We start from the raw sequence: 25459 nt of genomic DNA on the forward strand, positions 1-25459 counted from the left end.
GTGGCAATGCTATGACGTAGGAAGGGACATTTGTACATCATTTCATACTTTCTTTTTGCCAATAGTTTTATTCCCTTCGCACCTTCCCATTAAATCTTTTCCCAGATTTATTACCTAGGAGAAAAACTTATGCAAGTCCCAATTCTCTTAAATGCCTGTGGTAGCAATAATGAGAGAAAATGAACTCCCCTAAAAAGTTACTGGCACAGAATTAGGCACACAGTGATACTGGGGCCACATTGTTCAGTTGTTTTCTTTCTTTCTTTCTTTTTTATTTATTTATTTATTTTTTTTTTGGCAGGCAGAGTTACACAGAGAGAAAGGTATTCCTTCCGTTGGTTCATTCCCCAAATGGCCGCTACGGCTGGTGCACTGCACCGATCTGAAGCCAGGAGCCAGGTGCTTCCTCCTGGTCTCCCATGTGGGTGCAGGGCCCAAGCACTTGGGCCATCCTCCACTGCCTTCCTAGGCCACAGCAGAGAGCTGGACTGGAAGAGGAGCAACTGGAACAGAACCGGCACCCCGACTGGGACTAGAACCCGGAGTGCCATGCTGCAGGAGGAGGATTAGCCTAGTGAGCCATGGCGCTGGCTGTTCAGTTGTTTTCTTGTGCACGTCTGATCTTCTCCCCTTTGGTAGTGGTCTTTCTCTCTCCCTGCCCCCACTGAGCTTGTCACCACTGACCACTGCTAGGTGTAGGGTAAGAGCTTCAAAAATGGGTGCTCCACTGACAGGGACAAAACCAGGGGCTGAGCTAATCTCACAGTATAATGTCAGCTCCTGAGTAAGTGAGTGTGGTCTGTGCGATTAATGTATTTATATATTCAACTTGTATTAGCAATATCCTTCCTGCTATCTTCCCCATGTCTCTCAAGCTTCAGGCATGCATTTGCAGAAAGCATTCTCTAAAGTGTGCTTGTTAATGAAAACAAGCAAGAGGAGGCATGTGCTAGGATAAAGGTGTTAGGGAGTTATTTATCTGAAAATATTTAAACAATGCTTGTAAGTGTTCTGCCTCATGCATACACAGTTTGTAGATAAAAAACAATCAACAGTTTCTTAGTGGCAACAGACAAGATTGAAAAATGACATATTCATGAGGCAATAACTTTATCACACCCACCTGGGCTAGTTTTTGTTGTTATATTTCTTAGAAATGTAACTCACAATGTAGTTAAGAAATGCTATTCAAGGTTATAATTGATGTTTTATTTCACAGAAATACATTGTGCAAAGCACTCAGCAGTGATTCCTATTAACCAAAATAACCCAAGCTGAAAAACATTAGTGCAAGAAATTATAAGCACCTGTTTTTTAGTTACTAGGAAGAGAGACAAAACATTTTCTTGGATGACTTTTCTATCTTTACAAACCCAGGAGATGGAAGTGGAGGTAGAGTCAATTAGGATGATTCAGTTTTTCCATGCACACCACCCTAGAAAGGATACTGCTGATCAGGTCCACTTAGGTTTAGCTTTATTATGTCCACAATCCCGACAAGATACTTGAGGCAGTGCTTATTAGCAAGAGGGTTTGTATGAAACTTACTTGATTCACACACTTTGTGGAGGATTATGAAGCTGTCCAATAATACCATGACCTTGTTTGCCTTGTGAAACTTTCAGACCTTACACAGAAATTTGGCCTGTCTCCAAGTAGCCAGTCTTCCTCAATGGAGCACATGTTTTGTTGGCTCACTTCTCTGGGATCTTCCTCTATACTATACATTCCACAATGCCTTGAGCTATTTCTTTTGAAACTTTAGCTTTTGGCCTCTAGAGAATCGTGGTTTATGTTGATAGAAAAAATTGTAGGGAGTTTAATATTCTTGTGGATCCTTTTAGATCACTTTTTGTTACCAGGGTTTTGCTAGACCCTCCCTTCTGGGTTAATGTGGGGGCTATCCTTGATTCTGTGGTGGCTTCCTACACAGCTATGTTATCTGTTTGGTGGCTCCTCTGACTGAGCACGTGGTGTAATGGTGGGAGTGGGTGGTAATATTTAAATCTCATGGGTAGCCAATAACTTTTGACAGGGAAAGATTTTTCTGAAACTATCACATGGAAAACTAACTCCTTCAGGAAAAACTTGTGATTTATCCTAGTACATGGAAATAGCTTCTTTACTTTTAAGCATTCATAGTACACTATGCTACCAGGATCAAAAAACTGTTGACCATTTTTGCATTTTAAGCATTATCAGTTCAATCATTATCTACTGTATGAGTTACTCTTTATATTCAAATTATTGTATATAATCTTATTTTTTCAGACAATTTTAAGTCTATGATTCTAAAGTCTTTTTCTTTTTTTTATAATGTCTCTCTCCTCTAGTTTCACTTTTAAAATTCAGTAGTGGACCAAGATGGATTCCTGACCCAAAGCCACTAAATGCATTGATAATGGACAAATTCTCTTTCTAGGAATTCTAGACCAGCCAATTGGCAGTGACCAAAGACTCTCTATATAGCCACGAAGAATTCAGGCTAGTGGCTGTGTTGGAACTATGGCTTAACATTGGTCAAATTCTAACTCAAAATAATTATATGAACCAAAGGGCCTGGTACGATGATTAGTACATTATTAAAAACAATTTAGGCACAAGAAAGTGGAGAACAAAAAGCAACAATAAATATTCCCTCATATTTTCCAATATTTGATAATTTAACATATTTCCCTGTCTCAATATCTCACTGACTTTTCTTCTCTCTAATAACAGTTGTGAGTTTAAGAGGCTAAAATCACTTGGGTAAGATACTTGAATTTTCTGCAAGCAAGTAGCATATGCTCATTCCTAGAAAACTTATTAAGAGGTCTCAGGTAAGCTAGTTTTTCAATATGCTTAGAATGAAACTGAATTTGGGATAGTGCCTGTCAAGGCATTCTAAAGCAATTTTGCTAACCTCATCTATTTGTGTTCAAGAGAAACAACAACACAAATGCAACACAAAAAGCCGTGTGAACCCTTTGAAAGAGCAAGGAATAGTTCTTAGAAAAAGCAATACCAGACTAGTTTTAAAGAAGGTCACTCTCATTTAACAACTAGTCATTGATTTGGTGTCTTGTTCGTAAGGGCAGAAGGTAAAATCTAAAGGAGTTCGGAAGGTTTCTATTCCTCAACGAATGTGAGGGTGGTATTTCTGGAGGCTCTGTACTTAGGTATGGTTAGATTAACTGGAGATAATAAAACTGAAGCCAAGTGGGACGCCTCAAAGGACTAATGATCTATTTCATAGGGGAAGGTAATGGCCATCATTTATTGTCTGCCAATATGTGCTGAGAATGGTGTTAGGAAACAACACTATTTCTGTCCTTATCAAAATCCTACAACATAGGTAGTCCTATTTCTATTTATAGACCAGGAAATTAAAGCTTAGAGAGATTTTCTCATTATTTGCTAGTAAATGAAATGAAAACCCAGTGTATTTCACGATGCTTCCATCAATAATATTCAGTGATTCCCCTTTAGGAGGATGTCTACACTATTTAGATCGGCCTTAGAAGCCCTTAGCCTATATGAACTCAGATTCTGAATGTGGACCTATCTTATCCTCCTCTGCTATCCTATGCTGTGCTCCCTCCTTTGCCTTCCTCTCCTCCCCTCCTCCCCACCCCTCCCTCCCCCCTCTCCTCCTCTCCCCTTCCTTCTTCTTCCTTCTCCTCCCCTTCTCTCCTGTCTTCTCTCCTCCCCTCTCCTCCCCTTACCTCTCCTCCCCTCCCCTCTCCTCTCCCTTCCCCTCCCCTCCCCTCCCCTCCACTTCCCTCTCCACTAGGAAGCCACTGTGTCCTGACCTGTCACTCTGCTTTTCTCTTTCCTCTTCCCTCCACCAGCCATCACCACAAGCTTCACCACCATCTTGGTGAAACATTCCTCATGTGCTTCATTCTTTTAAATTCTGTTGTTTTCCAAGTTTACATTTCTTACATGTCTCAACATATGATTGCCAATTGTAATATATATTACATATGTATACTAATATTCTCACATGTTATATATATTACATATAATACATATATACTGTATATATATATATATATATACTGTACCACTAGAGTTTATATCTATGAAAGAAAGGAGTCTATCTTAAATACCTTTTCTTATACATGACTGCATAAAAAGTTTATTCAATGAATAATTTAAGTAGTAGATTCTCATCAAGTGTGATCATTGGTAATAATATTGGTAATAATAATAATAGATGCATATAATAATAATCCATTATGTGTAGTGGTAATAAGAAGAAGTGGTAATAATAATAATACCATGTTGAGCATTTGTTATACATATGACATCATGTTAGGCACTTTATGTGAATTATTTTTCATTCCATAATATCCTGCTTGGGAGAAAGCAGTTGAAGTATCTGGCCTGTAACCCAGTCTTCCCAAATTGCTTGATGAAGCCTCCTGAAGAGAAAGAGAAGGGAAGTGGCCCAGTATACTCTTATGTAACAAAATGGACCTCCAGGTAAATAAATTAATGATATGTTGTAGGAAGATATTCATAATCTAAGGGTGCCTTGAGTGAGTTATCCCTGGTTTGGGATTGCTTATGGTAAACCAACAAATATGGATTTCTGTGGCATGGTTTTCTGATAAATGTGGTATAAAATGCAGACATTTCATAATTTAAATGATCTCTAGTATGCGGAATGATTTTAGAGATTTCATCTGTTTTTCTGGACCAGAGAGCACATGTCCAAACCAGCAAGGAAGAACCCAGTGAACCAGAAAATTCTTTTAACCTCTCCTTGCTCTGCTTGGGCGTCTTAATCATTTTAATCACCTGGAACCTGGGAATGAATTTGCAACATTATATCAGAAAGAGGAATTAAGGAAGAAGGTAAAGGTTGCTTATCAGCTGTCCTTGATGTAAGGAGAGTGCACTGTGTTATCCAGATGTGTTCAATGTAATTAGAACAGTCCTTAAAAGGGCAGTGGAGAGGGCAAAGAGTCAGTGTCAGAGTGTCACGGGAGGAGGCGGACTTGACTGTCATGGCTGCTTCGAAGACAGAAAGGGCCGCATGCCAAGGAATGCAGTCAGCTGCTAGAAACTAGAAAGATCAAGAAAACTCCTCCTTGGAGCTTTAGAAGGAGTGAAGCTCTGACCACTCTGATTTTAATCTGATGAGACTCACATCCTACTTCTCATCTCCAGAACTGTAAGATAAATTTGTGTTGTTTTTAGCTCCCTAGTTTGTGGCAGTTCATTACACTATATTATAACAGCAATGAAAAACTAATACACAGGATTTATCCTGGGTAGCTCCTTTTGTGAAATAACTTGCTGAAGTTGCCATGACCATTGAGAGCCCCAGCTTTTGTTTAAACCCAGGTTGATTTGATCCAAAGTTGGTTATTCTGCTCTGTTTCGGGAACTCTGCTTTTAGTTGAGGATGTTGAGTTTTCCCTTTGATGGTAGCTAAAGTTTTTAGTTTTCTTTTTTTTTTTTTTTTTTTTTTTTTTTTTTTTGACAGGCAGAGTGGACAGTGAGAGAGAGAGACAGAGAGAAAGGTCTTCCTTTTTGCCGTTGGTTCACCCTCCAATGGCTGCCGCGGCCGGCGCGCTGCGGCCAGCGCACCGCGCTGATCCGATGGCAGGAGCCAGGAGCCAGGTGCTTTTCCTGGTCTCCCATGGGGTGCAGGGCCCAAGTACTTGGGCCATCCTCCACTGCACTCCCTGACCACAGCAGAGGGCTGGCCTGGAAGAGGGGCAACCGGGACAGAATCCAGTGCCCCGACCGGGACTAGAACCCGGTGTGCCGGCGCCGCTAGGTGGAGGATTAGCCTAGTGAGCCGCGGCGCCGGCCAAGTTTTTAGTTTTCTGTTTTTTTCTTTCTTCTGTTACATTCTGATTTGTTTGATTCCTAGTAGGAGAAATAGTTTCCACCTAACTGCCATGCCTAGTGAAAGTTTTCTTTGGGTTTTGGATGCAGCTTACAATTTGGAAGTAAGGTAACTCTAAATATTAATATAAATTGTTGGAATACAGCAAGTCTAACTCAGGAGTCATATAAATTAAAAATATTTGCAAATCTTCTCACTAGTCAAAATTTTTAACCTGCCTAACTAAATGAAAGTAGTGTAAGTTATACAAACTTACAAATGGCTTTAGATAGTATCTTGAATGTCAAGAGCAACTTCTGTTTATGAGATTAGATAAAAAGGACTTGGAGTAAAAAAAAAAAAAAAACTTCTACCTTGTAGATTCAATCATGTACTTGTGTGATCCTTGAATTGCTATCTCTGTAAACTTTAATTTCCTAATTTTTTAGAGGGGGATAATATAACTAAGTGAGGTTCAAATGAGAATTCATGTGGAGCATGATCCATTAAACAATTTACAAATATAAGGTATAGTAATTATTATTGTTTGGAGATTTGCATGAGTCTATTTGAATGCAATTCACTTGCTATATGAAAAGCTTGGTTGATTATTATACCCCTAAGGAATCACTACTGTCAATTTTGTTCAATTACTGGCTGATCAAGGAAAAATTATGAATCAATTTCAATAATACATGTTATTATTAGCTTTCCCAAACTAATTTAGAACACAGAGGTCCCTCAATGTTCAGAACTCATAACATTTATTGTTTATAATAATGGATTTCACACTTGGCAACACATCAAAATCACAGGAGGAAATAAGAAAAAAATCCTGGATCCCATGCTGAGATACTGAGGTTCCATATGTTATGAAATTTTTATTATGTTTTTAAAAATACCTGATGATTCAAATGACTTTTCAGATTTGGCTAATGCTGGTTTATGCCAGTCTTCTGATATCCTTTGGTCATATTTAAGTTGTACTGATAGACAATTTTTCATGTTTTAAAAAATATTCTCAGTGATGCTGTGAGCTTTGTGTCTCTACATGAAGTAGTTTGCATGGAATATTATTGCTGAAGATGTTTACACAGGGAAAAATACTGGATTATTCACGGGCTACAAGTGGTGGTTTGTACTTCAATAATTTGGAGAGATAATAGCACACTTTAAATTATTCATGACACAGGCATAGACATCTTAGAGCTTGAAGAAACCATAGAAATTATGCGGTTCATTTGGTTTTTATTTCAGATATTGAACCTTAGGCCAAGAGGAATTAACAGGCCCATCTAAGTAGACTCTACTAGTTACCTAGTACTAGAATTCCTAGATCTTTTTTTTTTTCAGTTCATGATAATTGTAGAAGGAAAATTGAAATTCACAAATAGTCACATTCATAATCTTGAAGGAGCTCAATTGTCTGTTTTACTTGAATACCTAAGTGGCAAAATACTGAGTGTACTTGAGAAAATTTCCTCTTGAACAGCATCTGGCAGGTGTCTTGAGGAACATCCTCTAAATTCAAAAAGTTGGGGAGAAATCATCTGAATTGACAGGAGTACTTGTCCTTCAATTTTTTGTGTTCTCCCAGCATGGCAGTTACTGCAATATTGACTGCCCCCTACAAGACTAATGGGAGTAAAACTAAAGTTAACAACTGGATGCTAAAATGCATAATAAAGACCATATACAGATACAAAAGAGAATTTTAAATAACTTTTCTACTTGAGGTTTCATGTATCCAGTAGAGGAAGAAAATCTTACATCAGTTTGTTTAAAAATAATTATTTATTTAAAAGGCTGAGAGAAAAAGGGAAAGAGAGAAAGGGAAAGAAAGAGAAATCTTTTGTCTGATGATTTACACCTAAATTGCCACAACAGTCAGGTATACCAAGAATTCCATCCTGTCTCCCACATGGGTGGCAGGAGCCCAAGTACCTGGGACATCATCTGCTTTCTTCCCAGGCACATTGGCAGAAATGGTGCAACCAGGACTTGAATTGGTACTGGATATTAGACTGGCATTGCAAACCACTGTGTTACAACACTAGCTCCTTTAGGTCAGTTTTGCGAAATGGACTGGTTATGTTTCTTTTCTTTTTTTTTTTTTTTTGACAGGCAGAGTGGACAGTGAGAGAGAGAAAGGTCTTCCTTTTGCAGTTGGTTCACTCTCCAGTGGCCGCTGTGGCCGGCACATCTTGCTGATCTGAAGCCAGGAGCCAGGTGCTTCTCCTGGTCTCCCATGCGGGTGCAGGGCCCAAGCACTTGGGCCGTCCTCCACTGCACTCCCTGGTCACAGCAGAGAGCTGGCCTGGAAGAGGAGCAACCAGGACAGAATCCGGCACCCCCGACCGGGACTAGAACCCGGTATGCCGGCACTGCAGGCGGAGGATTAGCCTATTGAGCCACGGCGCCGGCTGGACTGGTTATGTTTCAGGAATGACACTTGTAGAAGAAATTTCCACGTATTTCAGATTTGCCTTTTGTCTGCTCCTGAGGTAGTATAAGTTACCTCTTTGTTTTCCCTACCATACTCAGCCATTTTTTTCCAGCATGGATCGTATCTTATTCATCTTTGACCTTCTAGCATCAACCTCATGGTTGACTTTGAAGGAAGAAGACAAACTTGAAGAGCAGGGCTAAGCAGTATTTTTCTAACTTCAAATCTTTTTTATCTCCAACTGTATTCCATTGAAAATATTTTTATACTTTATATATAAGTTGGTATCTTTTCATTTTTATCAAATTATATTTGATTTGTCCTTTGGGAATGAAATATGTAATAATCAAGAGATTGCAATGTTTTCAGTTAAATTAGATTGTTATTTGGAAGAGATCATATTAAAAATCAGACTGCTCAAATCAAAGTAATAATTAGGATGGGATAAATTTCACTGTTTTAATCGATACTAGGCACTGTCCCACATAGTGAAGATAAATCGTAACAAAAGAGATCTGAGTTCATGCCCTTTTCAAGAGGAAGATGGAATATAGACAAGCATCTACTTGGAAAGTGCTAGGGAAAATAACATGGAGTAACAGGATAATTGATGACAGGAAAAAAGATTCATTAGTTAAATGTCATTTTCTCAGAGAAGTCCTTGTGACAACTTATCTCAGCTGAAAATGTGATCAGCATAAATAATTTGAGGGGCAATGTATGCAGTTAAAAAAGTTGAGCCCTCATTTTTAAATCTATAATAACCATTTAAAAAATAGAAAATATTTCAGAGCTTATTTAGTATGAGTCGTCTCATTATCACTAGTGAGGAAACAGGCCCAGTCAGGAAAAAGACTACTCAGATTACATAACTTTTTGGTGACCTGTAACTAACTAGAACCTGATTCTCAGCCCCTTGTCCATTGTTTTCTCCATAATAACAAGATCTTCACAATCTGTTTTGCATGTGACCAAGTGTATTGAGCATCATGTGTTTTCTTAGCACAGGTTGATACGGCGAGTTCTCTCTTGATGTTTCCTTGAGTTGATGCTAGTTATTAGCACCATGGAGCTCCTACATTCTGAAGCATTGAAAAATATCCTTGATTTATTCTATCCTTATAGAACTGATAATTACATATTGCAGTCCATTCCTGTTGTTTTTCGGAGACATCTAGTATTGATTTAAAAAAGTGAGATAGTAGAACTCTGCAAGGGTAATCAGTCAACCATCAGTTCATCTGGTTCATATTTTGTCAATTACACATGCTCTAAAAATTATTAATTAATGAGACAACAGGAGAGGGAGAGGGAGAGCGAGAGTGGCAGACAGGCTTGGAGAGACATTTTTTTTTCTGCTGCTTCACTCCCAAATGCCTGCAACAACCAGGCCTGGCCCAGGCAGATGTCAGGAGTCTGTAACTCCACCTGAGTTTGCCACATTAATGGAAGGGAGCCAAGTATCTGGCCATCACACACTACCTTCCAGAGTACATATTAGTAGGAAGCTTGAATTGGAAGTAGTGGGTCAGCTGGCGGCCTCATGAACATGTAGATCATCCCCACCTCCTCTGCGCTCTGATAGGCTCTGGAAACAGAGGGGGCGGAGAGGAAGCAGGGCTGGGCAGGGCGAGGCGCGGGCGCCTCAGCTCCTGATACCAGCTTCCAGCCTATGCAGAGCCTGGGAAGCTCAAGTAGGTGGATTCCTGCTACTCAAGTGGGAGATCTAGAGTGATTTCTGGGCTCCCAGCTTCAGCTGTTGTGGGCATTTGGGGAGTAGACCCACAGATGGGAGGTTTCTCTCTCTCCCTCTCCTGCTCTCTCTAATAAAATAAAAATCTAAAGAGAAATAAAACCTGAAAAATTCCCAAATTTGGTCAAAGCTTCAAGAGGCTGGATACAATTTCAAACAGAATAAACCAAAGACAACCATGTCAAGAAACAGCATAATTAATCTGAAAACTGAAGCCAAAGAAAAAATTTTGAAAGCAACCAGAGTAAAGATCACATATTTATAAAGGAACACCCAAGTGAATACTGTGGATTTCTCTTCTAAAACCATGGAGGACTAGAAGAAGTTGCAAAACATGTTCTAGTGTGGAATGGAAAGAACTATCAACAGTGAACTGAAAATATCTTTCAGTAATCATGGGAAAATAAAGAAAACAGGGGCCCGGCGCCATGGCTCACTTGGCTAATCATCCGCCTGCAGCGCCGGCACCCCGGGTTCTAGTCCCGGTCTGGGTGTCAGATTCTGTCCTGGTCGCTCCTCTTCCTGTCCACCTCTCTGCTGTGGCCTGGGCAGGCAGTGGAGGATGGTCCAGTTCCTTGGGCCCTGCAGCCACATGGGAGACCAGGAGGAAACACCTGGCTCCTGGTTTTGGATTGGCTGCAACGAGATACAGGTAGATTGAAAATAAAAGGTTAAGGAAAGATAGGCCATGCAAACTATTCATCAAAAAAGCAGGAGTGGCTGTGTTTATAGCAGATAAAAAATGCTTCAGAGCCAAGAAAATTATCAGATTCAAAGGGAGATACTACATAATGACAAAAGGATCAAGTTATTAGAAAGACATAATGATGCTGAAAATAAATATGTCAAACACAGAACCTCAAAAAAAATGAAACAAAAAACTGATAGAGTTGCAAGGGGACAAAGTGAACTTCAGAATTATAGTTGAGGCTTCCAAAAACCCACTGTTAGTGACTGACAGGACTATTGGTCCCCAAATCAGCAAGGATACAGGGTGAACTGTGAACAGGATTTAACTGAAATATATAAAGAACACTCAACCTGACAGTAGCAGAATATACTTTTGATTTTCAAGCATCCATGGAACATTCCCCATAATCTGGATAATAAAACAAACCTCAAAAATGTAAAAGAATTGAGTGATGGAGTATATTTTATGAGCATAATATGATCAAATGGGGGATCAGTGACCAACAGACAACAGAAGTATCCGGATATTTGGAAACCTGACAGTAAACTTCAGAATAATCCAGAGAGAAGATCCCAGAGGAAATATGAAAACAGAACCAAATAAGAATGGACACATAACATACTCAATTATGTGGGATGCAGTTAAAGTAATATGAATATGATGCCAGTTCTCAAATTAACCTATAGATTCAATGCCATTCCGTTCAAAATACCTGTAGGTTTTTTTTTTTTTTGTGGGGGGGTAGAAATGAATAAGTGTTTCCAAGAGTTTGATGGGGAAGCAAAAGATCTGGAATAACCAGCATGATTTTTAAAAGAGCCAAATAGAGTCCAGAACTGGAGCCACACGTGAATGGTCAATTGGTTTTGACAAAGGTGCCAAGATGGGAAAAGGCCAAGTTCCCACAAATGGTGCTGCATCACCTGATGTCCACAGGACAAACACGGCCATGAGCCCTTACCTCACGGCCTCACACATGGTAACTCCTTGCTTTTCGCAGGCCATTAACAGGGAGCTGGTTGGGAAGTGGAGCAGCCAGGACACAAATTGGCACCCATTTGGGATGCCAGTGTCACAGCTGGTGGGTTTACCTGCTACACCACAATTCTGACCCCAGGGGAAAATATCTTACAAACAATGATGTGTGGAGAAAGCAAGTTCCAAAAGGATATGTACAGCAGGGTATATTAAAACCATATACTGCCAGATTTTGCTTAGGAATAATAAGGGAGTGGAAAAGGCAGAGACGAGAAAGATGCCCCCCAAAGTGGATTGGCAGCTACCTCCATGCTTGGAAAGAAGGAAAGGAGAGTGTGTGCATGGGGGAACACTTAATGTATTTCTTTGAAAAAAAGAAAGTTATGTAAAGCAGATATAGGTTATGTAAATAATGTTTAAATGGTAAATACACACGTGCCTGTTTTACTATTTTCTGTGTATAAATATACAGATATAAGTGAACCATTTCATAATTTAAAAATTGCTCTAAAAAAGAAATTTTCTTACACTTCCAACTATCAAATTTGTACTGCATTCTTCTCTTGAAATGGCGAACAGAGAAAATGAAAATACTTACTTGGCTTAGAATATGACTTCAGATGTTCAAATTCGCGTTCATCATTGATATTTTGCAATGAGCCATGCTTAATTTGCTGAGGCACATCTTTTTCAAGAGACCAGATAGATGCTGATTCACGAATTGTCTTCTGCTCGTTTTTTCACGTTGTGGTGGAAATATCTGAGCTTCCACTATCCCAAATGTAAAGAACTCATATAATAAACATTGAATTATAGGTTTTCTCATTGTAGACCTAGTATTTTTGAAGATCCACTTTTCAGCTTTCTAAGTCAGGAACAATTTAAGAGATACAGTATTAGATAATTCAATATATGTAATTCAGTTACATAGCTCAAATTCAGTTGTCAGTATTTCAAAAGCTATCATTTTATATCAGTCCTCACCATATACAAGTACACAAAGTATATTTTTTCTACTAGAAAAAAACTCTTAAAAACTGATGTTTATAAGGTTATCTAACATAAAAAATATAACATGCTTATAAAATATACAATATGGTTTAAAGTCATTGGCCCATACTCCTGAGCATACAGTTCAAGGCACTATGAAAGAAGGTAACCCATCTTGGAGTAACACTACAGTCTCTAAAAATTCTGATTGAATACGAGTCAGATTGTTAAAAATTTAAACACAGGGGCCAGCATTCTGGCATAGTAGGTTGGACCACAGCCTGCAGCACTGACATCCCATATGGACACTGGTTCATGTCCTGGCTGCTCCTCTTCTGATCCTGCTCTGTGCTTGGGGCCTGAGAAGGCAGCATAGGATGGCTCAAGTCTTTGGGCCCCTGCACCTGCATGGAGACCTAGAGAAGGCTCCTGGCCCCTGGCTTCATATAGGCCCAGCTCTGGCCATCACAGCCATTTTGGGAGTGAATGAGCAGATGGAAGAGCTTTCTCTCTTTCTCTCTCTCTGTAACTCTACCTCGCAAATAAATAGAATGCTTCCAGCAGAGTCCCTATCTGCTTGTATGCAACCATTTCAGGTTCTGCTTGTTAGAACAGAACAATGAGGCTAAACTTTGCCAGAGAGCTTACAGCCCAGCATGTGTGTAGGAAAAAAAATCTTCAGTAACTACGTTCTCATGCTGCTACATAACATTAGAATATCCAATCAAATGTATGCAGGTAACCATATAGGGGAGACAAAGAGGCTAAAACCATACATAAGGAAAAACTCTTCTTTGTTCTGAGGTCAGGATTTTGGGTAAGAAATTCCACCTGATGAAAGGCTACTTCCTGTTAAGTGGCCTTGGTGTCTTGTTTCAGTACGTAAATCCTGCTATAGTGGCTTAACTTGCTGAGCTACACGGCCCATACCACTAAGCATTTCTCTTTTTTTTCTTTTTAAAGATTTTATTTATTTATTCGAAAGTCAGAGTTACACAGAGAGAGAAGGAGAGGCCGAGAGAGAGAGAGAGAGAGAGAGAGAGAGAGAGAGAGAGAAGTCTTCCATCTGCTGGTTCACTCCCCAGTTGGACGTAACGGCTGGAGCTGAGCCAATCTGAAGCCAGGAGCCAGGAGCTTCTTCTGGGTCTCCCATGTGGGTGCAGGGGCCCAAGGACTTGGGCCATCTTCTACTGCTTTCCCATGGCATAGCAGAGAGCTGGTTAGGAAGAGGAGCAGCCGGGACTTGAACTGGCACCCATACGGAATGCTGGCACTGCAGGTGGTAGCTTTACCCACTATGGCACAGTGCTGGCCCACCACTACTTCAGTTCTAATGAAGACTGTGATTGACCACTTGGGCACTCTTGTGGGCTCTTTTTTTGCCTTGCTCATGCTGAAGGAAACCAGCTCCCCCATCTTAAGGAAACCCAGTGGAGGGGGCTACATGAGTAAGGCTGGAAGTGGATCTTTTGAGGCTTTGCAAAACACCATGTGAATGAGCTTGGAAGAAGTTTCTTCCCCATTTAATGCTGAAATGACTACAGTTTCTGCCAGCCTCAGTTTCATAAATGACCCCAAGCAGAACCACCTTGGCTGAGAGACTCCTGGATTCCTGACTTGCAAACATTGTGAGATAGCACATGTTCTGTTTTCAGTCTTTTGAGTTGGTGTTGCAAAGCAGTTGATAATGAATGCACTGAGCTTTGCCATTTGTCTGCCCAGGCCATGTACATTCGGAGTCTCTGTCTTCTTACATTTATCATGAGGATAACACCATTTACACCTGGGAGTTTTTACCCAGATGGGAGATAACACATGGGGAGCACCGAGTCCAATGTCTTATACCAAAAGGTCTGGTTAAACCCCAGCTGAGCTATCATAATTTTCATAAGAATACTGCTATATTATTGTCACTTTGCAGATGTGGAAATCTGTTAAAGATGAACTGTATGTAGAACCATGTCATCTACAAATAGGGATAGTTTGACTTCCTTCCCCATTTGTATCTCTTTGATTTCTTTGTCTTGCCTCATGGTTGCAGTTAAAACTTCCAGGGCTATACTGAATAGCAATAGTGAGGTGGGCATCCTTGTCTGGTTCCAGATCTCAATGGGAATGCATACAACTTTTCCCCAGTCAATAGGATGCTGGCCATGGGTTTGTCATAAATTGCCTTGATTGTGTTGAGGAATATTCTCTCTATACGTAATCTACTTAGAGTTTTCATCATGAAAGGGTGTTGTATTTTATCAAATGCTTTCTATGCCTCTACTGAGATAATCATAAGTTTTTTTTCTTCAATTTGTTAAGGTGATGTATCACATTGATTGATTTGTGAATGTTGAACCATCCCTGGATACCTGGGATAAATCCCACTTGGTCCAGATGAACGATCTTTCTGATGTGTTGTTGGCTAGGATTGTATTGAGGATTTGGGCATCTATACTCAGCAGGGAAATTGGTCTGTAGTTCTCTTTTTTTGTTGTATCTTTTTCAGGTTTAGGAATTAAGGTGATGCTGGCTTCACAGAAGGAGTTTTGGAGGATTCCCTTCCTTCAGTTGTTTTGAATAGCTTGAGAAGAATTGGAGTGAGTTCTTTAAATGTCTGGTAGAATTCAGCAGTGAGGACATCCAGTCCTGGGCTTTTCTTTGCTGGGAGGGTCTTTATTCCTCATTCAATTTCCATCTTGGTTATTGGTCTGTTTAGGTTTTCTGTGTCTTCATGGTTCAATTTAGGTAGGCTGTATGTGTCCAGAAATCTATCCATTTCTTCCAAGCTTCCCAATTTATTGGTACACAGCTCTTTGTAGTGAGTTCTGATTATTTTCTATACAGGGGATTCCAAAGACTCCACTAAGAAACTATTGGCCCTCAGAAGAGTTTGGTAAAGTAGAAGGATATAAAATCAACACACAAAAATCAAAACTATGTTCCTAAAGTTGTATTTATGAAATGCATGAAGTCTGTATCCCATAAATAAAAGGTTTCTGGGGAAAACTTGCATATTAATATTGATACATTAGTTTTAACAAAGGTACAACATTTATGTAAATTGTCATTAATGGAGGACATTGTGCAAGGTGAGGTTGAAATGGGATCAATCTTATTAGTGCCTCAATTTTCTATAAATATAGTATTTTTTGTTGTTTGGTTGTCATCCATATTTTTTAAAGTATTTATTAAGGAATACAAACTTCTATTAAGAATAATTCATTAATTTTTAAATGGTTCAATAATTTGCATGCTGAAAAAATCTAATAGCGGGACTGGCACTGTGATGCAGGGGTTAATGCCCTGGCCTGAGGTGCCGGCATCCTATATGGACCCTGGTTCGAGACCCGGCTGCTCCACTTCCAGTGCAGCTCTGTGCTATGGCCTGGGGAAGCAGTAGAAGATGGCCCAAGTCCTTGGGTACCTGTATCCCCATGGGAGACGCAGAGGGAGCTCCTGGCTCCTGGCTTTGGATCAGTGCAGCTCCGGCCATTGTGGCCAACTGGGGAGTGAACCAGCTGATGGACAGAACTCTCTCTCTCTCTCTGCCTCTCCTCTCTCTTTGTAACTCTGACTTTCAAATAAATAAATCTTTAAAAAAATCTAATAGGAATGTGCTCCTTTTCACAATTAAGTCTATTTCCTTGCGTAGTCAAATTAAAATGTACATATAGGAATTTTCGATCCTATGCAGTTATACACTTGTAGCCTAAAGTCATCATAAGACTACACTCCTGGTACTGATTTGGGATCCTTACATTGTGTATAGTCAGCAACTGAACTGCAGGTACATTAATGTTTACTATTAAAATTGTTTTTCATACACTCTAACATTATGAGATTTAATTCTTTTGAAGATTTTTTTTCCTTCAAGAAGCTGAGAATATTTCTGAAAGAAAACTAAAAACAAAAATAAAGATCACTGGGGCTGGTGCTGTGGCTCACTTGATTATTCTTCTGCCTGTGGTGCCAGCATAACATATGGGTGCCGGATTCTGTCCCAGTTGCTCCTCTTCCAGCCCAGCTTTCTGCTGTGGCCCGGGAGGGCAGTGGAGGATGGCCCAAGTACATGGGCCTCTGCACCCGCATGGGAGACCAAAAGGAAGCACCTGGCTCCTGACTTCGGATTGGCACAGCTCTGACCATAGCGGCCATTTGGGGGGTGAACCAACAGAAGGAAGACTGTTTTCTCTGTCTCTGTCTGTCTATAACTCTAGCTGTCAAATAAATAATGAAAAGAAAAAAAAAGAAAAGAAAGATCATTCACTTTGCTGATTAAAAAAAAGATGAACTGTTAATTACATTGTGGAGTTGTCACACTTTTGGAATTGTGCTGATTAATATAAGCAACTGGGGCTTTGAGACCTATCAATGAAGGAGGTGCTAGACCAGTGATGCAATTGATGACTTCTCTGCATCTGACACTGAGAGGAGCTGCCGGTCTGCTCCTACCTAGGCTCACAGCCACTGACTGGCAGAGTCGGAAGGGCACAGGTGGGGACTCCTTGCATTCTGGCGTCCTGTTTATGGCTGTGTGACCTCAGGAAACTTGGCTGACCTCTCTGAGCCTTGGTTTCCTCCTATGCAAAATGAGGACAATCTAGCTCACAGATTGTGAGGAGGAAACCAAGGGAGATGTGTAGGATACGTCTTTGTAGCAGTTCCACAAAGAACTGTTACAAAGAAGCACCCCTCTTCCTGCTTCCCGCAGAGCCTGCCTGGGTAGAATTTCTCTGCTCTCAGGATCAGGCAAACAGGAAGGGCAACACATAAACAGAAATAGGGCACACCATAGGACTGAGTGCTGGTCACTCTTGTGCAGATTGTCAGTTATGCCAAAAGCCTGGAAGAAGGCACATTGCTGCCAGTGGTGCGGCTCACTAGGCTAATCTCAGGGGTATGTGCATTCATAGAAACAGGCGTGCTGCAGAGTGGGAGCAGTAGGAGAAGGCCGGGATGAGCTACCCCAGGATATCTGTACTTTTGTCCCTGGGAAAGTAAGAGCCCTGAGGGTAGGGGGGCTTGTATCCTTAGCCACAGCAGGACAACAGGGACTCTGTAAATGGTCCAAAGACATCAGGGAGACCTTAGAGACCTTAGTCCCCTCTGTGGTGGCTTGGCTGATAATGCAGAATGGTTCGAGTCTGTTCCACTTTATTATACCCAAGGGTCTGTTAGCAGGACCTGGCAGGGTCTGGTATTACCATCTGCACGCAGATATCATGTGATTAAGCTGCCACAAATAGTCTCTTCCCATAAGAGCTCTTTCAATATTACTCCTAGTCTGTCAAATAGAATAATCTTGAAGGCCACTATCTATCAATTGTACCATTCTTAACATATGTGCAAAATTAGTTCAATTTGGGGAGAAAGAAAGCCCAGAACTGGATGGCTGAATTCTACCAAACTTTTAAAGAACTAATCTCAATAATTCTCAAACTATTCAAAACAATTGAAAAGGAGAGAATTGTCCCAAACTCCTTCTATGAAGCCAGCATCACATTAATTACAAAACCAGAAAAAGATACAAGAAAGAAAGAGATCAATACAATAATGTCCCTGATGAACATAGATGCAAAAAAATGCTCAATAAAGTACTAGCAAATAAAATCCAACAACACATCAAAAATATCATTCACCTGGACAAAGTGGGACCCATCCCTGGTATGCAGGGATGGTTCAACATATGCAAATCAATAAATGTGATGTTTTACACTAACAAACTGAAGAATTAAAATGATATGATTATCTCAATAGATGCAGAGAAAACATTCAATAAACCACAATATCTTTTCATGATAAAAACATTAAGCAAATTGGGTATAGAAGAAACATCCCTCAACACAATCAAGGTAATTTATGACAAACCCACAGCCAGCATCATATTGAATGGGGAAAGTTTGAAGTATTTCCACCCAAGATCCATAACCAGACAAAGATGCTCACTCTCACCACTACTATTCAAATGGGAGTCTTAGCCAGAGCCATCAGGCAAGAAAAAGAAATAGAAGGTATACAAATGGGAAAAGAGGAAGTCAAATTATCCCTGTTTGCAGATGACATGATCCTATATGTAAAGAAACTAAAAAACCTACTAAGAGATTATTGTAACTGTTAAGAGAGTTTGGTAAAGTTGCAGGATATAAAATTAACACAAAATCAATTGCATTTGCATACACAAACAATACCATCGCATTGAATTGAGCTTGTAAGATCAGTACCATTCACAATAGCTACAAAAAATTTAAATACCTTGGGATAAATTGAACCAAGGATGTGAAAAATCTCTACAATGAAAATTACAAAATATTAAGGAAAGAAACAGAAGAAGACACTGAAAAATAGGAAAATCTTCCGCATTTTTGGATTGGAAGAATTAACATCATCACAATGTCACCAGGTTCTAGTCCTGGTTGAGGCACCAGATTCTGTCCCAGTTGCTCCTCCTCAGTCCAGCTCTCTGCTGTGCCCAGGAAGGCAGTGGAGGATGGCTCAGGTGCTTTGGCCCTGCACCCGCATGGGAGACCAGGAGGAAGCACCTGGCTCCTGGCTTTGGATTGACACAGCACACTGGCGTGGCAGCCATTTGGGGAGTGACCCAATGGAAGGAAGACCTTTCTCTCTGTCTCTCTCTCTCTCTCACTAACTCTGCCTGTCAAAAAAAAAATGAAAGAAAGAAAGAAAAGGAACAGAAAATACATTTGAATAAATAGTAGCTAAACTATTTCTAAATTTCATGAGAAACATGAATACAGACCTCTGAGAAGCCCAGTGAATTTCATGTAAAATAAATGTGAGAAGCTATTATTGGCATATCATAGTCAAGATCTCTAAACAGAATTTCTAAACAAAATCTTGAAATCAATAAAGGAAAATGTGATTCATGTATAAGGCAGCCTGAATAAGGTTAACAGCTGACTTCTCATCAGAAACCATGGAAACCAGAGGGCAATAAGACATAATCAAATCTACGATGATATAAATACCACTACATACGTACCCAGATGCCTATAATCGAAAAGAGACAATAAAAAGTTTTGGAAAAAATTTCAAGTAAACTTAGAAACAACATATTGTTGGTGGGAATGTAAAAATGTACCTTTTATAGAAACCACCTGGGCAGATTATCAAAATTTGAACATCAAGTTACCATAAGGACCAGAAATTGTACTCCTAGGTTCATACCCAAAAGAACTGAAAACACATATACATAACAATCTCTGCATATATATTGTTAATAGTATTAATCAAAATATAAAAAAGCAATCTACTGATGAATGGATAAATAAATTGTGGCATATCCATAAATAGAATATTATTAGCCATAATGCAGATAGAAGCACTGATGCATGATGCAACATGAAAGAACCTTGAAAAGATGCTAAGTGAACAAAGAAACAAAAATCCACATATTGTGTGAATCTTCTTATGTGAAATATCCAAAATAGGCAAACACACAGATAGAAAGTAGTCTCCAAGCTGCAGTAATAAGTGCTATTTGGCAGGGGGGCTTTCTTCAGGAGGCTAAGGAAAATGTTCTGAAATTATATATTGTATTTCCACAAATATATATGTGTATAACCTTATTGTATACTTCAAAGGTGAAAGTTTTATGCTTCAATTTTTTAAATGAGGCAAAACATCTTCCTAGATAAATATGAACTGAGAAAATACATTGCTAGCAGATCCACCTTATAGTAAGCACTAAAACAAAATCTTCATGCTGAAAGTAAGAGACACCAGACAATGATTTTAAATGCACAAAACCACACACACACACACACACATACACACACACGAGTCAAGAAAGTTAATTCTGTAAGTAATTGGAAAATACAGTATAGTTGCGCATTTCTTTTTTTCCCTATAATAACTTTAAAAGAAGTTCCAAGATGGCTGAATAGGATATAACCACAATTACTTAAGCTGCTCTAAGGCATGAAAAGAACAAAGGAAGGACTGCATTACAAGTGGTCTAATGGAACTTTTCAGCAAAGAAGTGAAAAATAAATAGATAAATAAACACAAGACTCTGTGAAACAAGATAAGACAAAGACATTGATGCAGCCAGCCATGTGGCACAGCCAGATTCAGGCTACGAGCCAGCATCTTACCATGCCAAGGTAGGAAGCTATCACTGCACACCTTGCAGCTTGCAGTTTTAGCTGAGAGGGAATTCCACAGTCATCCACTGACTTTTACTTCAGCCTGAAGAGCTGACTGGGGTCTGAGCAATTGCTGGGCTTGGAACAGGGAAGCCAACTTGCTCCCTTCCCCTCCCCCACTCCCCCAGAACACTATACTTGGCATCAGAAAGTCACACAGTGTGTCTGTTCTACTGGCTGCATCACAGAGTCAGGGCATTGTGTAGGGCAGAGGACAAATCCCCTGAATCCTGCAACAGTGGGAGTTTTGGGAAATTGATGTCACAAGTCCCAGCATCACTCAGGCTTGCCAGTAGGACAAGGGGGAAGTCACCCCATCTGCATCAGCACCAGGAACAAGACCTGGACTGTCACAGTCACCAGGGAAATTGTCAATGAACTCTCTGTGGACTAAAGACACACGCACCAAAGGAAACTCTTATTCATATCTCTGAACTTCAGCAGTCTACTGTGTCACTTATAGACACAGCAGTCCCTGATCAAGACAAAAGAAATCACTGAGAATACACTCCTAGGCTCACCTAGAACCAAAGCCCAATCATCAAGCCAAGGGATGCCTTATATATTAGCTAAACCATAAACTCTTACAACAAAATTTACTCCATAGAGAAGAAGGGACAAAAACACTAGATAGACATCAATGTAGGGACACGGGAGATGTGAACAAACAAAGTAGTATGATGCCTCCAAAAGAACACAGTACTCTTGTAGAACTAGATCTTTAGCTGAAGGAAATCTATGAAATTACAGCTATAGAATTTAAGATAATGATTGTAAGCAAACAATGAAATGTAAGAGAATACAGATACACTAAAGAAATGAGGAAAGGGGCTGGTGCCATAGCTCACTTGGTTAATCCTCCATCTGCAGTGCCAGCATCCCATATGGGTGCCAGGTTCTAGTTCTGGTTGCTCCTCTTCCAGTCCAGCTTTCTGCTGTGGCCTGGGAGGGCAATGGAGGATGGCCCAGGTGCTTGGGCCCCTGCATCTGCATGGGGCCAGGAGACCAGGAAGAAGCACCTGGCTCCTGGCTTCAGATTGGCACAGCGCTGGCTGTTGTGGCCATCTGGGGAGTGAACCAACAGAAGGAAGACCTTTCTCTCCATCTCTCCCTCTCACTGTCTATAACTCTGTCAAATCAAAATATTAAAAAAAAAGAAATAAGGAAATTCATAATTGACATGAATGAAAATATTACTAACGAGATAGAACCCGTTTAGAAGAACCAAATAGAAATTTTGGAGATGAAATCTTCACTCAGTGAAGTATAAAAATATGATTAAGAGCTTTAATAGTAGAAAAGACCAAATAGAGGAACGAATTTGGAGCTTAAGGACAAGAATTTTAAATAACTCAAACCAAAATAAAGAGAAAAGAATTTAAAATGAAGAAAACCTACATGAAATATGAGGCAGCATTAAATGAAGAAATATTCACATTAGAGGTAATAGTGAATTACAAGAAAAGGAAAAAGGCATTGAGAACCTACTAAATGAAGTAGCTGAAAACTTTCCAATCTTTAAAGATATGTGGGCATCTAGATATAAGAAACTCAAAGAACCCCAAGCAAACTCAACCAAAAAAGATCTCCTCCAAGGCATATTGTCATCCTTAATGTGTTGTACTATGTGAATTAACGGTATAATTAGTACTCAAACAGTACTTTGTACTTTGTGTTTCTGTGTAGGTGCAAACTGCTGAAATCTTAACTTAGTATATACTAAATTGATCTTCTGTATATAAAGATAATTGAAAATGAATCTTGATGAAGAATGGGACGGGAGAGGGAGTGGAAGATGAGATGGTTGTGGGTGGGAGGGTGGTTATGGGGGTAAAAAGCCACTATAATCCACGAGTTGTACTTTGTAAATTTATATTTATTAAATAAAAGTTAAAAAAGTTAAAGACAATGAGAGAATACAAATCATAAAGACTAAGAGAAAAGCATCAAGTTACATAGAAGGAAGACCAATTAGATTAACATCAGACTTCTCAGCAGATGCCCTAGAGGCCAGAAGAGTGAGATCATATTCAAGGTCTTAACAGGAAAAAAAAAAAGAAAACTTCCAAGCAAAAATATTGTATCCAACCAAGCTATCCTTTAAAAGTGAGGGAGAAATACAGTATTTTCTAGATAGGCAAAAATAGAATGTACCACAAGACCAGCCTTACTAGGAAGTCTAAAGGGTGTCCTGCATTGGAAGCAATCATCATTCCAAGATAGCTGAAAAGGGAAAATATTGCTTTTGAGGAGGGGAAAATAGAAAAAAGGCAGAGGAAGTGCATTCCCAGGGGAGAGTTTGAGAGAAATTTGCAGTAGAAGTTCTACAGAAGGAAGGATACCACGGAACAGCATGCGAAGTGCAGACATGTAGAAATGAGTGAGGACACCACAGCCCCCACATGACCCCACAGCCAAGAGCTGGAGCATACACCAGCTTTGGAGAGTGAGGTGAGAACAAACTGTGGCAGCCCATTTCACTAGCCCTATTGCAAGACAGAGAGCCTGGCAGATTACGCTGTCTTCACGTCAAACCCTAAAGTGAGCAGGGTACACACCTGATCCAGTGAAAGAAAAGCACATTTCTTTATCCCCATTCTCCTACAAAGGCTCCAAGCGCTGGAGTGAGAAGATGCCATTTGGAAAACTGTAGCAGCTCTCGGGCACATTGGTGATCACAGGATTTTACAAGAAGGAAAATTCAATTTGCCCCAGTAGTTTGAGCCTGGCTGGGAAGTTGACAGGGGCTGAGCACCCAGAGAAGACTGTGAGGCACCCCCATCTTCTAAACATATCACAGGCTCTGGAGTTAGAACTGCCTAGGTGGAGCAACACAGGCAGTTGACTCTGGGTACACGGCTACTCTCTCCAAGGATGGGACAGGTCTGCAGGGCAGAGTCAGCACCCCATGACTGTGGGAGCCTTGCATGCTGTGACTGTAGGAATTCTGACTGCATGTTAGGGTTCAGGGTGTAGCTGAATCTCTGAGCAATCACTGTGTCCAGTGACACAGGCTCAGAGCTCCCTGAATACCTGGGGTAGGACATGGCAGAGGGATCCATGCTCACTGAAGATTGCACAGATCCTTTGTGCAGTTCCTGCTGCAGGCCAGGTGAGTGCTTTACCTACTGTGGGCTAAACTTAGGCTTTGATCACCTTAGAAGAGAGGAGGTAAGGGAGTGATGATGTCAACAGAGGTGACCATACCCTTCCCCCTCTGAAAATAGAGGAGATCTACCATGCACATCTTAGGAGGCACACTGGATACTCACCCCAAACTAGAATGCTGACCAGACCTCCCTGGCCAGACCCAGCATGCCTCTGGATATTCAGTGAAAAATATTCTGCACAAAATCGCAGAAACACAGTTCAAATAAAAATCTATCATAGAATAAAACCAACAAGTATTTCCACAAATGCCTAAATATGTGGAAATTGAAGAAATAAGATTAAGGAAGACAACATAATACCCCAAAAGTGGAAAAAAAAAAACCTTAATTATTAGAATGTGAAGATGAAGAGTTTGACAGGCCAGCACCGCAGCTCAATAGGCTAATCCTCCACCTAGCGGCGCCGGCACACCGGGTTCTAGTCCCGCTCCAGTCAGGGTGCTGGATTCTTTCCTGGTTGCCCCTCTTCCAGGCCAGCTCTCTGCTGTGGCCCGGGAAGGCAGTGGAGGATGGCCCAAGTGCTTGGGCCCTGCACCCCATGGGAGACCAGGAGAAGCATCTGGTTCCTGCCTTCAGATCAGCGTGGTGCGCTGGCCGCAGCACACCAGCTGTGGTGGCTATTGGAGGGTGAATCAAAGGCAAAAGGAAGACCTTTCTCTCTGTCGCACTCTCTCACTATCCACTCTGCCTGTCAAAAAAAAAAAAATTGACAAAATGCCTGAAAAGGAATTCAAAAGAACACTCATAGGATTACTCAGAAGCAAAGAGAAGTAAATTCACGAGTTAAAAATTTGCATGTATGGCATGGAAAAAAGTTTCCCATGAGATTGAGATTGAGATTTTGAACAGAAATCAAACTTAAATGATTGAAATGAAGGATTCAGGAGATAGTGCTGTGGTATAGTGGGCAAAGCTATGTCCTGCAGTGCTGACATCCCACATGGGCACCAGTGTGAGTCCCAGCTGCTCCACTTTGGATCCATCTCCCTGCTAATGTGCCTGGGAAATCAGAAGATGGCCCAAGTCCTTGGGCCCCTGTACTCCACATGGGGAGCTTCTGGTACCTGGCTTTAGATAGGTTCAGCTCAAGGCAATTTATTACAAACCCACTGCCAGCATCCTATTGAATGGGAAAAAGTTGGAGGTATTCCCACTAAGATCTGGAACAAGACAAGGATGCCCACTCTCACTAGGCTAACCCTACGCCTGCGGCGCCGGTACTCCGGGTTCAAGTCCCGGTTGGGGTGCTGGTTCTGTTGTGGTTGCTCCTCTTCCAGTCCAGCTCTCTGCTGTGGCCCAAGAAGGCAGTGGAGAATGGCCCAAGTGCTTGGGCTCCTGTACCCGCATGGGAGACCAGGAGGAAGTACCTGGCTCCTGATCAGTGTAGCACGCCAGCCATGGGGGCCATTTGTGGAGTGAACCAATGGAAGGGAGACCTTTCTCTCTGTCTC

The 25459-nt window shown here is 40.6% G+C and overlaps 1 pseudogene; it reads right to left on the minus strand.

The window, feature by feature from the left end:
* Positions 1 to 23900, minus strand: part of LOC100346724 (putative methyltransferase C9orf114) — a 55593-nt pseudogene extending 31693 nt beyond the window's left edge.
* Positions 23901 to 25459: the final 1559 nt, after the last annotated feature.

Source organism: Oryctolagus cuniculus, chromosome 7 (genome assembly GCF_964237555.1).
Source record: "Oryctolagus cuniculus chromosome 7, mOryCun1.1, whole genome shotgun sequence".
Taxonomy (NCBI): Eukaryota; Metazoa; Chordata; class Mammalia; order Lagomorpha; family Leporidae; genus Oryctolagus; species Oryctolagus cuniculus.